Source organism: Pinus tabuliformis, chromosome 4_1, assembly GCF_031772625.1.
Source record: "Pinus tabuliformis cultivar Carrire ecotype Pingquan chromosome 4_1, CPIR1, whole genome shotgun sequence".
Classification (NCBI taxonomy): Eukaryota; Viridiplantae; Streptophyta; class Pinopsida; order Pinales; family Pinaceae; genus Pinus; species Pinus tabuliformis.
In genome coordinates, this window is record NC_142303.1 from 142,763,165 (window position 1) to 142,779,257 (window position 16,093).

The 16,093-nt window shown below is 42.3% G+C and overlaps 1 protein-coding gene across 2 annotated transcripts in view; it reads left to right on the forward strand.

The window, feature by feature from the left end:
• LOC149174608 (amino-acid permease BAT1 homolog) overlaps positions 1-16,093 on the forward strand; it is a 257,768-nt gene that overhangs the window by 171,739 nt on the left and 69,936 nt on the right. The window lies entirely within an intron of this gene.

Here is a 16,093-nt window from a genome sequence, read left to right on the forward strand (position 1 = left end):
TATCAAGATACAGCTGTACAACCATTTATTGAAAATGGCTCCCACCAATCAACAAAGACTGATGTCTGCATTTGATGTACAGGAAGGCAAAATGATCATGAGCCATTTTATGCCAACAGCACTGCAGCCCCAATCTACCTTAGATTACCTCAAAACCAATTTGGAGGTCCTGGCCAAGGACATACACCCAATGGATAAAATTGAACTACACACACAGACTGGTGAGATGGTGTATGCCGCCTTGGCAGACAAAACATTAGAAAATTACAAGCTAGAAAGCAGCCTCAATAATACAACCTCTCAACTGGAGTTGGAGAGGGCATCATCCCAGGCAAAGGACAACAGAATAAGGTCCTTGGAAGACATAATCATTGAGATTGGGCATGATCCCAAAGACATCAAAGGAATACAAGAGATATTGAAGTTGAGGGATGCTGACATGGCTGCCTTAAGGAAAAAGATCAAACTCCCAGCTACCATTCACCCTCAAACAGATGAAGTAGCTCAGCAAAGACATGAGCAGGATGCCACAGCCTTGATGATTTCCCTTTATAAGCAGCTGATTCAAGCACAAGAAAAGTTGGGAGAATCAGAGGCCGCACAAGCAGCATTGCAAACAACACTGAAACAAAGAGAAGAGGGTCAGACCTCTCAGCCTCCTCTGGTCATCAATCTTGAGGAAATTGCTCCTATCACTGCTCCTCCTCCTCAACAGACTGAACAGACAGCAACATCTACTTCAGCAGCACCAATAACCACAGAGCAGGCCCAAAGCCTGGATATGCAAAAGCTGAAGAATGAAATTCAAATCCTGGAAGCTCAAATGACCGAGTTAAATGAGACCAGGGATAAACTGGCCAAGGTGAATGACAGGTATGACAAATCCAAGCAAGCGGTGGCAGAGAAGGGCAGGGAGGTGAAAGCCCTCAAAGACAGAATAAAAGAGCTAGAAAATGAGCTCAAATTAGATAAGGTTATAGCTGGGCTTAAGGCAATGCTATGGGCCAATATTGGCCAGTCTATTACTGACCAATGGCAGTATATAGAGACAATCCATGAGCAGGTAGAGCTCATCCCAAAAGCACAAGCTGAAATTCACAAGTCAAGGGCTGCTCTAGGCAACATGCCTGAAGTTGCCACCAGGATGATCAATGTGCTGAATAATAGAACAAGTACTCAGCTGGCAAACATGGGAATTCCCAATAGAACTGAGGCCATTCAATTGATCAAAAGGGTTCTCACATTGAGAAACTTGGTGCAGACATTGGAGAGAAGAACCCAAGACATGCAGACCGAGGTAAAAAGATTCATGGATAAATTCCTGGTGCTGCAAAACAGGGGACTCCCTAGCTTACTGAACAGCGCAGGGAGACTGCTCATTCATGAGCAGTATGCTAAAAGAGTGAATGCATTTGCCACAAATGACATCAATGAGAAGCCTAGCAGCTCAGAAGAAACAGGGCCAGCCACAGGACAGACTATCTACAACAAGGTAGAAAGTCTATTTTTTATAATGAATGAGATCAATCACCTGTTTGATGTGGCACCCAATTTTTACAAGTATACAGAGGCAGAGGAGACTATGGATGCAATTCTCAGGCATCAACTCCCTACACAAGACTGGTGGACAAATACAATACAGAAAATTTTATAAACAGTAAGCAATTCACCAAATTTTGTTTTTAAAAAATATCAGTTGTTATGCAAAGCACAGTTAAACAAAATCAGCGTGCATCAAAGATTAAAGCTGAGCCAACTCAGCAAAGATTTTGGCCAACAAAGCAAGAATAGGAAACCACAGCTGGCAGAGCCGAGAAGATACAGCGCAGCAAAAAGTAAAGACACATTATCCAGCGTTAAAGCAAAGCGGTTCAACCGACTCAATGACCTCCAAAGGTCAAATTATCCTCTGACAGACTTAAAGAGCATTTATGCTGCATTCAAAGTTGTAATAACTTCTTTTCTATTTTCTGTACGAAGTTATGAAGATATTTTCTCTCTCAGATGACTCAATGCCTGAGATATTTTGTATAAGCATCCCTATAAAGTCCCCTTCGCATGATCTTGCAAGGGTTGTTGTTGATTTCTCCTGAAGAAGTTCTTATGCTGTAATCCTTTCAGAAGTTTAATAAAGAAAGTGATGGAATCTCTCGGATTTCTGAAGTGTTGAATGCGTTCTGATGTCTGTTTAAAACTGCTGGATTCCTGTGTATTGCACCATACAATAAGTCTCTGTAACTCTCTCTGTTATGTATTTTTGATTTGTTAAGATCCATATATGTTTTCTAACTTTGAATATTTAGCAACGAGGAAAAAGGATAACTTTCAGGATTTATTCAATGAATACCCTGAGTTCAATCTGTGTTGTTAATGAATGTTTTCTTCAGCTGTAATCTTGATAAGTGTAATTCTTAATTGCTGCACTTTCATAATATATCTTACACAGTGACCTTTGTCACAGGAATTCAAGTTTGCTCCTGTGCAACGTGTTTCACTTTCACCTCACCAGCTTAATAGAAAATTCTTAATTGCTTTCTGTTGGCTGACATGCATCACCATTCAAGTTAAATTTGTTTGTCTGAGATACACAATTGGCCCTGCAGTTTGAACACCACCAATCCTGCATTTCAGAACATTTCACAACTCCAGACTCCATTGCCCAATGATATATTACTCTCTAAACACTACATCTTAAAGCCCTGAAGGAAATCCTACAACCAAAACATAAACCAAAACCTGTGCATAATAGCTAGCCTAAAACACCATCATAACAGAGACAAATCATAAAGAGAGAGCCCTCTCTGATTACAGTTTGGCTAGGCACTGTAATCCAAAGATTGGTTAGTGGTTACCCCGGCCGTATTCCCTTGGGAGTCATAGGGAACAACCTGGGTGTTAACAGAAGGGAACCCTTGCATATCCCAACCTCGATGGTCAATGAATTGCCTCATCATTGAGGGGTAATACAACTGCTATACATCATAAAAAAAAGCTCTAACCCTTTGAGCTACGAGCAGTGATACAAAGAAAAATCATGAAAAAGTAAAAGGCATGCAAGAGGGGTGGAAAAACAAAGGTTGGGTTGATAATTCATGCATCCATGATTGCTCCCTCCTTACATCTATACACTCAAGATGTGGATTCCCATCATGTTGGTCCCTTGACCATGGCACTTGGCCATGAAGTCTTCTCCCCTCCGTTACCATCATTGTTCACATGACACCTATTGATTGAAGGATGGATTGAGGAAATGCCACTTCTCCTTGGGGGCTAGAAACACCTAATAGGATTGTTCTTTAGCCACTCCTACCTAGGGAGTGTTGAAATTTCTAAGTCTATCTGTTAGAAATTTTATCTGTATTCTTCTGGTTTATTTCTCCTACTTGTTAATTACGAACAAATTATTTAAACATATAAACATCGAAATGAACACAGTACATTCTCAACCATCTACAGATCAACAACTGAAAGAATAGAAAACACACAAGTGAAACAGTTATTTTTGGACAACTCGTCCCCGGAAAAACCCAACTTGGGAAAATCGGTGCAACAATTTTGAGGGTTTATTTATTATGCAGTATATCCTTGAGTACAAATGGGTGCCAAACTAGCTCACCCGACAAAGAAAAATAACCGGTAGTAATACCTCTCTATTCGGAAGCAAATATTCAGAAAATTTGCCCCACGAAACCCTCTCCAGCACAATTGAAGCACTGCGTCAGCCTCAAACCCCTCTGTGTCAGCCCTCTGAGGCACTGCACAGCCTCTAGGGCCTTCTGTGTCACTCCTGCTACCCTCTGTCTCTGCGCTATCTCTGCTGGGCTCTGCATGGCCTGCTACCATCTGGCTCTGCGCTGTCTCTGCTGGGCTCTGCATGGCCTGCTCTGGCTATTGCGTCTGCCTCTCTGCCTCTGTGCTGGTCCCTCGGCACTATCTATGCCTCTTTGTCCAGTACTCACTGCCCCTCGCTGCAAACTGATCACTGATTTGACTTTACTTAGCAAACCTCGCTCTATTAAATCGAATGACTGATCACTCTGGTGTGTTCTCCAGCTGACCCTCAAGCCTTCTCTTATACTTTTCCCGTTGGTCCTTCAACGATCGAGATTACATCTCTAATCAATGGCTAAGATTAAATTTGGCTTGATACATGTCATTTGGAACCTTCTAACCCAGTTTTATATTAATACCCATTAATATTTTATATTTCCTAAGTTTAGACTTAGGAACTCCATTAAAAATATTAATTATTTTAATATCTCCCAAACTGGGTAGAATCTGCCCAAACCATTTCTGCGTCTTGGAGATCTCATGTGCTTTAGCCTCTCCACCAATTTTCATGGCTAAAGCACATCCGATGCTACCCCAAATCAACACTCCCTCTTAGCGAGGACTGTGCTCTAGTAATACTCCACACTGAGCACCACTTTGATTATACGACACCGGTAGCTGTGCTGATGCTAGGCCTCCCCGCCCAACATCCTCTGCACTGTTGCATCCTGTACTGCTGCCCATGGCTCTGCCACTGCCACTACTGTATCCGTTTGACAACTCCCTCTGCATCTGTGCTGCTGCTGGTCCTTTCTGCCAACACTGCTTCTGCACTGCAACCCCCTCTCATCATGTTGCATAATGCTACTGCACTGCAACTCAGTTATTGAGAAGTAAGTAACTGATCCACCCAACTACTGACATCCCTGTCAAGCTAGAAACACTCCCGATGCTGAAGCTCTCTCTGCCACTATCAAGTGCTCCCTTTACTGCCTCTGCGCTGCTGCAACAACTCCTTGCATCTCGCACCGTTGCAATCCTCTCTGTGCCATCCTGCACTGTTGCAACCTCCTCTATGCCTCTCGCACTGTTGCAACCTGCTAGCTCTGCGCTGCCCAGGACTACTGCACTGTAGCACTCTCCGCCGCTTCATCTGCATCCGTTTCTACTGACATCCGCCAGTCCTACTACTCTCTCTTCAGGGCTCCCGTAGCAAGGTATAATCCAAGAGTTTGGGTACCTCAAGGATCCTGCCCCTCATTGCTTGTAGTCCTACTGACTACAACTCGATGTCTCCCCACCTCTTCTCTAAAGGTGCATGAGCACTCATGGCACAATCCTCATTCTCCTCTACCTTCGTTTCCGCCTTCACTGGCGCTGCCTTGGAGTCAAAAACCTCTCCCTTATTCGTCTTCCTCAGACACTGGTTCGCATAATGACCCAGTTCCCCATAGTTGAAGCATTTGACCTTGGATAGGTCCTTTTTCTTCCTCTTCTCCTCCTTCCCCGCAGATGCCAGAGCTGCATCCTCTTCCTTCTTGATCCGGACTCCTTTGCTGCTACTTCTCGTCTTGCTCAACTGTCTGATCTCTTCTTGGCGAAGAGCCGCCCACAATTCTTCCCAATCTGGAAGATTCGCCCTGCCCAAAATGCTCTGGATGAATGTCTCCCACTCCTCAGAGGCTGCGTTTAGAGTGACCCTCAGCATCAACTCCTGATCCGGCGTGGCCCTTATGGAATTTAGTTGGTCCCGGATCTCCTTCAATTTCTTGAGGAAGTGATCTATTTGTTCCCCCTTCTGCATCTGGTATGACCGCGACTGATTCTCAAGTAACATCTTCCTCTGCACGAAAATATGCTGGTACAATGTCTTCAAGGTGTCCCACATTTCCTTTTCCATCTCCTGGGAAATATGTTGGACCACATGATCCTTGAGCCCATCAAGGATGATGCATTTCGCCATGGCCATTGCCTCCTCGTACTTCTAATTATCAGTCGTGTCAACTGGGATAGCCACTGTTCTCAAGGCGAAGGCCTTGATGCGATGTCTATCTAGAATGGGCAGGATACTTACCTTCTAGACCACAAAGTTAGATGCCTCATCTAGCCTATCCTGATCCCTCAGTCCATTCATGTCCATCTCTCTGCTCCTTCATTCGACTCCTCAGAGTCTCTACTTCCCTCTGGAAGTTCTCCCTCTGAGTTGCTACTTCCCGTCTGGAAGTTCTCTGCTAGACTCCCTTTGAGTCTCGATTTCCCTCTTGGAAATCCATTTGCCAATCGTCACGCGCACATCTCCGATCTCCTGTGCACCTGCAACACTGATCTGGGTCCCTTGGCTAGAAATCCGCCTTGGTAGCGACTCTCTCTACCTTGGTTTTGCCCGTTAGGCACTGTTCTGACTCGGTAGCAACAACACCCCACCAGCTTTGTGCTGATGCTAGGCCTTCCCGCCCAACATCCTCTGCACTGCGGCATCCTGTACTGCTGCCCATGGCCCAGCCACTGCCACTGCTACATCCGTACGACAACTCCCTCTGCATCCGTGCTGCTACTAGTCCATCCTCCTAGCACTGCAACCTCCTCTCATCATGCTGCATCGTGCTACTGCATACTGGTATTGCACTGCAACTCAGTTACTGAGAAGTAAGTAACTGATCCACCCAAATTCTGACATCCTTGTCAGGCTAGAAACACTCCTGATGCTGAAGCTCCCTTTGCTGCTAACAAGTGCTCCCTCTATTGACCTCTGCGCTGCTGCAACTCCCTGCATCTCGCACCATTGCAAACCTCTCTGTGCCATCCTGCACTGGTGCAACACTCTTGTGCCTCTCGCATTGTTGAAGCCTGCTAGCCTCGCACTCCGGGGACTCTTGTACTATAGCACTCTCTGCCGCTTCATCCGCATTTGGCTCTACCAACATCCGCCAGTCCAGCTACTCCTCTTCGGGGCTCCCGTAGCAAGGTATAATCCAAGAGGTTGGGCACCTCAAGGATCCTGCCCCTCATCGCCTGTAGTCCTCCTGACTACAGCTCGATGTCTCCCCACTTCTTCTCTAGTGGCACATGAGTAGTCATGGCACAATCATCATCTTCCTCGACTTCTTTCACCGCCTTCGCCGACGCTGCCTTAGAGTCAAACACCTCTCCCTTGTTCTTCTTCCTCGGACACTGGTTCGCATAATGACCCAGTTCCCCACAATGGAAGCACTTGACCTTGGAGAGGTCCTTCTTCTTCCTCTTCTCCTGCTTTCCCGCAGATGCTAGAGCAGCATCCTCTTCCTCTTCCATCTTGATCAGGACTCCTTTGTTGCTACTTCCTATCTTGGTTAGCCGTCTAATCTCTTGGCGAAGAGCCGCTCACAATTCTTCCCAATCTGGAAGATTCGCCCTGCCCAGTATACTTTGGACAAATGTCTCTCACTCCTCGGAGACTGCGTTTAGTGCGGTCCTCACCATCAACTTCTGATCCGGCGTGGCCCCTATGGAAGTCAGTTGGTCCCGAATCTCCTTCAATCGACCGAGGAAGAGATCTATCTTCTCTCCCTTCTGCATCTAGTATGACTGTGGCTGATTCTCAAGTAGCATCTTCCTCTGCACGGAAGTATAGTTGGTACAACATCTTCAAGGTATCCCACATTTCCTTTGTCATCTCCTTCTCGGCAATATGTTGGACCACATGATCCTTGACCCCATCAAGGATGATGCATTTTCCCTTGGCCATTACCTCCTCGTATCTCTCATTAGCTATTGGGTCAACTGGGATAGCCATTACTCCCAAGGCCAAGCCCTTGATGCGATGTCTATCTAGAATGGACAATATCCTGGCCTTCCAGACCACAAAGTTGGACGCTCCGTCTAGCTTGTCTTGATCTCTCAGCCCATTCATGGCCATCTCTCTGCTCTTCTGTCGACTCCTCCAAATCTCTCTACTTCTCGCCTGGAAGTTCTCGGTTCAACTCCTGCTGAGTCTCTTTACTTCCCATCCGGAAGTTCTCAGTTCGACTCCTCTGAGTCTCTCTACTTCCCATCTGGAAGTTCTCTTCTGGACTCCCTCTGAGTCCCGATTTCCCTCTTGGAAATCTTTCTGCCAACCGTCAAGTTGCCCCTCCGATCGTCTATGCAACTGCAACACTGATCCAGATTCCTTGTTTAGAAATCGGCCTCGACAACAACTCCCTCTACCTTGGTTTTTACCTATTAGGTATTGTTCTCACCATAGTACCCCACCAGCTTCGCTCCTGCAAACTGCCCACAGCTTCCTTCGCCTCAGCAACTGAAGGATTGAGCCTCTTGGCTTTGCGCAATCCCGACACTGGCAAAACAACTCCCTCAGCCAACTGCGTTAGCCCTCCTGGCCTCTGCATGGCTCTGTGTGAGTCTGTTTTTGCCCTCCTTAGCCTCTTCGCTGGCCTCTCTCAGGCTTGGACTGATGACAAAGTCCTTCTGCGTCCTAAGTCACCAGGTTCGTGTTTGAGTTCGAGTTCAGTGACCTTGAAATTCGAATAAAGTTCGGCAACTAAAATTTTGTCGATGAAGTTCAACATAAAATTCGACATATAGAAATTCGAAAAAAAATGTATATATATATATATATATATATATATAAAATCAATTTAAAGTCAAATTCAAATAAATTTTCTAGCCTCTGTAGCTTATTACCAAGTTACAAACTTACAAGTATATACCAGTCACTTAATGAGGAGATCAGTCCATAAGGTCATGTCCAAGATGCAAAGGAAAATGCCAATGCTTAGGATCCAATTTTAGTGCTTGAAGCAAAGTAAAGTTACCACTGTAATGTTAGATCAGATTGTTGTAGGTTATGATCGACTGAGAGAATACAAGACAGTTACATAAAATTCACCAAGGTTTCAAGAGATAAGAGCCAGAACATTTGTCAACTTTTTTTATGATCACTGTGTGTTACTTCAGCGACAAACAACCATATGCGATACCCCGAAGAAAAACCCACAGCCAAGGTAGATCAGTCCATAAAAGGCGATGGCTTAGCAAGAGAACAGAGGCTAGAAAATTTATTAAAGTTTATAAATTATGTGTGATCAATTTTGGTCATTTTTAAGCCTCTTAATGTTAATTTGTATTGTAATTATCCTCCAAATTATATGCTTCAGATTTCCAATGATTTTCAGCCTTCAGAAAGAAAGAGTATAGTTAAAAATGCCCATGGCCTAGGAGACAAAAGATCACTACAAAACTCTGAAGTTCAAACTCAGAAAATGAATAAAGAATCTCTGCAAATACAGTGGCTCAAATTCAGTCAATTAACTAAAAACACTTCAGAATTTTCATATGATTACTGTGTAGTATTCTTCTTATGAAATCATAAAACAACTTAATTGAACATTAACCAATGCCAAGAGCCTTTATGACAGCAGTGAACTTTAATACCAAGTGCTCAAAACAGTCCTAAAATCACCACTCCTTTTCAGGTTAGATTGAAGCAAGCAAACAGTGGAAATAAACTTAAGCCTCTGATATGTTTTCAGACCTCTTTTCATTTATGACAGTGAGCAGTAAACCATGAAGTGAGCCAATAATGAGAGCAATTCGTTCCTTAATATATCAAAATATATAAACTCGAAAGTTTAAACTTTAAAGTAGCTTGGCAGTTTTAGAAAATTGTTCATGCAAAAAGTAAACTAGAAATCTAAAACAGAAACACAAGTTTTATTCTTGATGTTCCTGTGGCCTACTTGTTATATCAAAAAGTTCTATGTCATCAAGAGCAGTAGGAGTTGTGAATCCGCTAGATGCTTCAGCATCAGATTTATCAGTCAATTCCCTGTCAATGTCACTATCAATGTACAAATCAGCGTCATCCATTGATGCATTTGGAACAGGATCGATCCATAGAGTAGAGGAATTGGATGACTCTTTAGCCACATTCTTCAATGCCAATTGCAAGTTACTACGAACATAAACAAGATCTTCTAATCTTCCAGATAACAATCTATTTCTTTTCTTGGAATGAATGTGGTCAAAGGGACTCCAATTCCTTTCACATGCTGATGCACTTGATCGCTGGCTTAAGATACAAATTGCAAAATTTTGCAATTTTGGTGCCCCTGAACCATAAAATTCCCACCATACTGCTGGATCACTGCTGCTTCTATCATACTTTGCTGATTGTGTTCCAAATAACCCTTCTTCTAACCTGTATGCCCTCAACTAACTTTTGATCAAACCTGCAATTTTTGGATCTGGATAAGTCCATTCATGATTTCTTCATCCCTATGTCTTAGTAACCCAAACAATCTAGGGTCCAAATAGCATGCTGCTGCATCTCAACAGACTGGATAGGTCCATTCATGATTTCTTCATCCCTATGTCTTAGTAACCCAAACAATCTAGGGTCCAAATAGCATGCTGCTGCATGTAATGGACTATGCATCATCTTCCATCTTTGATCAATTAAATCCCATATCTCCTTGTAATTAGCTTCCACATTGTTAAAAGCAGTTGCAATGGTCTCTTTGCAACGATCAATGCTTTCATAAACAAAACCCATACAAGGTTTGTCACCATCAACCATGTGGAACACATTAACAATTGGGCCACAAATTTTTAAAACCTTGTTTTCATTTTCCCAAAAGCCATTATTGAGCACTATTTGTTCAACATTTTTCCCCTTAGTTTCTTTTGAAAGGGTAGATCTCTCCTACTCAGTGTTGCAAAAAACAGCTCTTAGGCTCGCTTTTTCCTCAACAACTCTTTTCAGAGTAATATAAAAAGTGGCAAACCTTGTATCACGAGGCCTCAACAACTCTTTTGATGCATTCTTTCTGTATATGCTCAAAGTGAGACGATGGTTGATGATGAAGTTTGAAATTGTTTTGGCTCTTTGGATTGTCTCATTGACCCAAGGAAATTTGGCTAAGTCATGCAAAATTCCAAAAATTCCAAAAATAAATTCTGATGTCTTCACTCGATCCATTGCATTTATTGCCTTCAAGAAAAGTACCCCCTTGAGGACAATAAACAATCACATTGATCAATGGGCGATGACACAAATCTGACCAACCATCACTCAAAATTGTGGATCTTGTAAGCTTCCAAGACTCGTTAATATCAGGCAACTTTCCTGTCACTGTTTTTGCTTTCTTTAGCAAAGTTGTCCTTAAAGCTTTAGATCCAGGAGGAACATAGCCCTTCCCAAAATCAATGGCATTTTTAATTACATTTTTAAAATATGGACTCCTCGCCACATTAAAGGGAATTGCACATGCATAAAATAATTCTGCAACAGCATCATCAACTTCATGTTTCTCAACAGGTTTCCAAAATTGATTTAATGTTTTGGTCCCACCTGTTTTTGCTTGAGTAGAACTTGATCCACCAATGTTTGAGATTGAATTAATGGTGTTGGAGGAAGACATGGCAATCACCCTCTCAATTCGCTGCCTCTTATTTACCCTTTTCTCCTTTTGCATCTGTGAATTGGAATGGTCTTTTTGCACTGTGGCTTTTTGTTCATCAGTGATCTTAGTGTAGGCTTCAACACCACCTCCACTTCCATTGCTAATACTGAGAAGGTGATCCATTGCTCTAGTTAAAGTGCCAGTGAAATTATGTCCACACAGCGGACATGAAAGATTATAACCATCTTTTTTGACAAAATTCCAAGCGACAACAGTTGATTTTGGGGGTGCCATTAAAATTTTAAGGTTCTGAACCTCTGATTGTTGAAAACTGGTGAAGGCTTGAAGTCTGAAATGTCTGCAATTTTTTTTTAATTTACATTTTCATTAGTTTTATTTTTTTTGCAGAATTAAATTATGAAAATTTGAAACTATATTTTATATAAAAAAATTATTAGTTCAAGCAAATTTAGACCAATTCTGAGGCTTAGTTTCGGCCCTCTTTCTGAGGCCTGTTTTGGCCATCTCTGAGACTATTGAAGGCCAAGTCTGAGGCTAGTTCTGGGCCACACTTCGGCTGGTTCTGAGGCCTATCTTTGGCCTGATCTAAAGCATGATTTCAGACCTCTTCTAAGCCTGCTTTGAAACCTATTTTAGGACATATATGAGGCAGATGAAAAGGCATGCAATCAATTGTCTATGATAGATCTGAGGGCATCTTTTAAGTGTAGTTTTTACTGTCTAAAGGTCATCCTAATCCTGAGAAAAAGGCCACATTATTTTCATATTAGGCTGCAGGATAAGTTACTGATTAACAGCTGAGTTTGAGGATTATCTATCTCAGATCACAGTGATCCTGAGAGGCATATCAGGTCCGATTTTGGTAGCAAAAAAGGAGGAAGTTAAGGTCATAGTTAAAGGGACTAAGATCAGATTAAGGCTTGCTTGAAAGGGCAGATTAAGGTACGTGCATGGTGATAGCCTATCCAAATCCATGATGACCATATTAAAGTGAAGCGTTAAAACTTAAATCTACAACAGTCATCTTACATGAAGTTATGAACATAGGCAGTAGTATGATGGCGTAAATTTATAAACCTACAAGTTCAAAGCCGAGCTGAAGGCTGAAGCCTGAGAGCCTGAGGCAGCAGGAGTCCTCAGTCAAGAGCCGAGCTGTGTTACGAACTTACATGTCGGTGTATCAGTATGTTGCTCACTGTGTAGTATTCTTCTTATGAAATGAAACCCTCCGGCGAACAATGGCATTCCTTTGTATTGTTGACTAGGCAGAAAGGTAACTCCGAAGCTTCATAATCAACATTCTGGTAAGAATTTGCAGAGGATAACGGACTGGTCGACGGTCGTCGGTGCTCGGTGGACCGTGGTAGTCTGGACTCTGTAGACTGGAAGTGTAACTAACAGTCCCCAATGAAACTAACAGTCGTTTAACCCTCCGGCGAACAATGAAACCCTCCACACGGCGCAAACAATGAAACTAACAGTTGTTTAACCCTCCGGTGAACAATGAAACCCACAATTGATTTGGTAAAACGGGCCCGCAATTGCTCTGTAAATTTATTTAAAACAGCAAAACAATTCGAACCTAAATGATTTTATTCGAACCCTAAACGAACTTAATTGAATTTGTTCGCCATGAAATTCACGTTCATGATGAAGTTCGAGTTCGCCATAAAATTTGGTGAACTTGAACGAATAAGTTCGTTTTCGTTTGAAGTTTGGCGAATTTCGAACTTACTCGTTCAAATTCGCCGAACCTGGTGACTAAGTCTGCGTCAACCCTTCCTTTGTCGCTTCTGCAAGGATCAACTTTCTGTCACTTAGGATAGCTGAATCTGTTGCAAATGCTCTGCTCAGCTGATGCCTTCAGCTTTCCTGTGATCTGCAACCACTCTTTGGTACCATGTTGAATTTTCTAAGTCTATTTGTTAGAAAATTAATCTGTATTCTGCTGGTATATTTCTTCTACTTGTAAATTCTAAACAAGTTATTTAAAACATTTAAATACTGAAGTAAACACAATACAGTTACAACATCTACAGATCATCAACTAAAAGAAAACAAACACACTAGTGACACCGTTATTTTTGGACAAATGTCCCCAGAAAAACCCAATTCGAGAAAACCGGTGCAGCTATTATGAGGGTTTATTATTATGCAGTATTTCCTTAAGTACAACTGGGTGCCTAACTGGCTCACCCGACAGAGAAAAATACAAGGCAACAATACCTCTCTATTAGGAAACAGGTATTCAGAAAACCTGTCCCACGAAACCCTCTCTAGTGACTCTGAAGCTCAGCGCTGGCCCTTCTAGCCTCTGTGTCAGCCTCAAACCTCTTTGCGTTAGCCTTCTAAGGCACTGCGCAACCTTTGGGACCCTTTGCGTCACTTCAACTGCTCCTTGCGTGGATGACAAAATCGCTTTGGCCTCTGCATTGTCTCTGTTGAGCTCTGCGTGGCCTGAACTGGCTGTTGCCTCTCGCTCTTTGCTTCTACGCTAGTCTCTTGGCACTATCTCTGCCTCTCTGCCCAGTACTCACTGCCTCTCGCTACTAATCATTGATTCACTTTTTCTTGGCAACCCCGCTCTAGCAAAATGAATGATTGATCACTCTAGTGTATTCTACAACTAACCCTCAAGCCTCCTCTTATACTTTTCTCGTTGGTCCTTCAGTGACCGAGATTAAATCTCTAATCAACGGCTAAGATTAGATTTGGCTTGATCCATGACTTTTGGAACCTTCTAACCCAGTTTTATATTAATACCCATTAATATTTTATTTTTCCTAAGTTTAGACTTAGGAACTCCATTAAAAATATAAATTATTTTAATATCTCTCAAACCAAGTACAATCTGTCCAAACCATTTTTGGGTCTTGGAGATCTCATGTGCTTTAGTCTCTCCACCAATTTTCATGGCTAGAGTACATCTGATGCTACCCCAAATCAACACTCTTTTTATGCTCACTAACCTCTTTGCCACCACATGCTATGTTTTAGACCTTCAATACATGTAAAGTGTCCTAATTGGAACTTCATGGTGAGATTTACCTCTAGAAAAGTTTGTATCAAGCCAACAATACTTCTACGCCTTTGTTCTTCCATTAGATGATGAATGGTGCTTTTGTGAAAATTCGAGAAACCTCGAATCACTGCTGCAGCAAACTGATATTACTTCTTCTACTTGTTAATCCATGCAAGTTATTTACTGTGTTCTACTTTAAATATCGAAATAAATACAACTGCAGCCTTCACAACTTTAAATAATATGCGGAAACAAGAATCTTGGCAAGAAAGAAATAACACACACAAGTGACACTGTTGTTTTTGGACCAATGTCCCGAAAAAACCCAATGTGGGAAAACCAGTGCAACAGTTGAGGGTTTGTATTATTATGCGGTAGTTTCTGAATACAATCTTTGGATGCTTTCCTTGGCTATCCAATACAGCGAATCTCACTGACAGAGAGATGAGTGAGATATACCTCACACTATCATTGGCGATCCAATACTGATCCTGCCACTGAATGGATAGCCCCTAGCTGTCTCTACGTAGTTTCAGTGCAATCACTGCGTTGCTCTACGTCACAGCTTTTGGGGACTGCGTCACTCCTTTGGCTGATCGATTTGCCTCTGGAACTTCGACTTTTTGACCTTCCGATCTCACACCTCGGCTTTTGGCTCTACAACTTGACTCTCCAGCAAATTTCGAATCTCCTCTCAGGCTCTGCGTTGCCTTAGCGTGGCTCATTGCTGCCCAACATGGTTGTGCGCTGTCTCTCCTGGATCTCTCTTTGCCTCCTCTGCAATGTATCCCTGGATCAAGAAAACTTTCCAATCGGAAAACTATCTCTGCTCCTCACTGCAAGAAATCTACTCAATCACTTCTCTGGCAACTGCTATGCTGCTCTCTTCAGAAATCGATCTCTTGATCTCTCACTCAATGTGTCTTCCAAATGCCCATCAAGCCTCCACTTATAATCTTCTCGTTGAGTAACCAACGGCCCAGATTAGATTCTAATCAATGGCTTAGATCATTTCGACTTGATCTTTGTCTTCTTCTAGAAGTTTCACCCCCAGTTTAATTAATACCCTTTAATTATTTTAATTTCCTAAGTTTAGACTTAGGCCTTCATTAAAAATTATTAATTATTTTAATAAAACCTTCTTCGGGTGGAATTTTCCAAAACGATTTCTAGGTATTCTAGAATACATGTGTCCTAGCCTCCTTGCAAATTTTGAGGCTTCGAGCACATCCGATGCTACCCGAAATCAACAGCTTTGGCAAACTAGCACAAGGAACATTGCCTCCAAACATCTTCCCCCACAACCTATAACCTTCAACTGCGCTTGGTGAGAGAGGAAAGCCCATAAAAATGTGAAATGAGACACATTTTCTGATAATAACAACTTCTATGTCCACATCCTTGCAAAATGTTTCCAATGCCAAGAGGTCCTACAAGATCCTTAGTATTCTTGTTGAGAGAGAGAGAGAGAGAGAGAGAGAGATGGTAGACTCCTCTTTGTATTATTTATTTGCAAAAAGATAAACTGTTGGATAGTGATCTTGTTTGACCAAGTTTCCTAGATAGGTGAGTGATTAGTATGTAACAAGTCACTAGAAAATACAAAAGATAAGTGCTACAATACACAATAGATAAAGTACAATAGTGTATTGAATTACAACCAGAACATGTTCACTAGACTAAGTCTCATAAACCTCCCCAGAAGAACAAAGTTTCAGTGTAGTTATATCTGACTGGCCTAGGATGTGGGAATAAGAATGTGGCAAAATACTTGTATAGGAATGCAACCTTATTTCGCTCAAAGGGACACATTCAATCCTGGGCTAGAAGTTTGATGGCCATCGCTGAAATCAAGTAACTAACTTCCCTAAGATTGGCCAGTATTCCCTTTATTGGA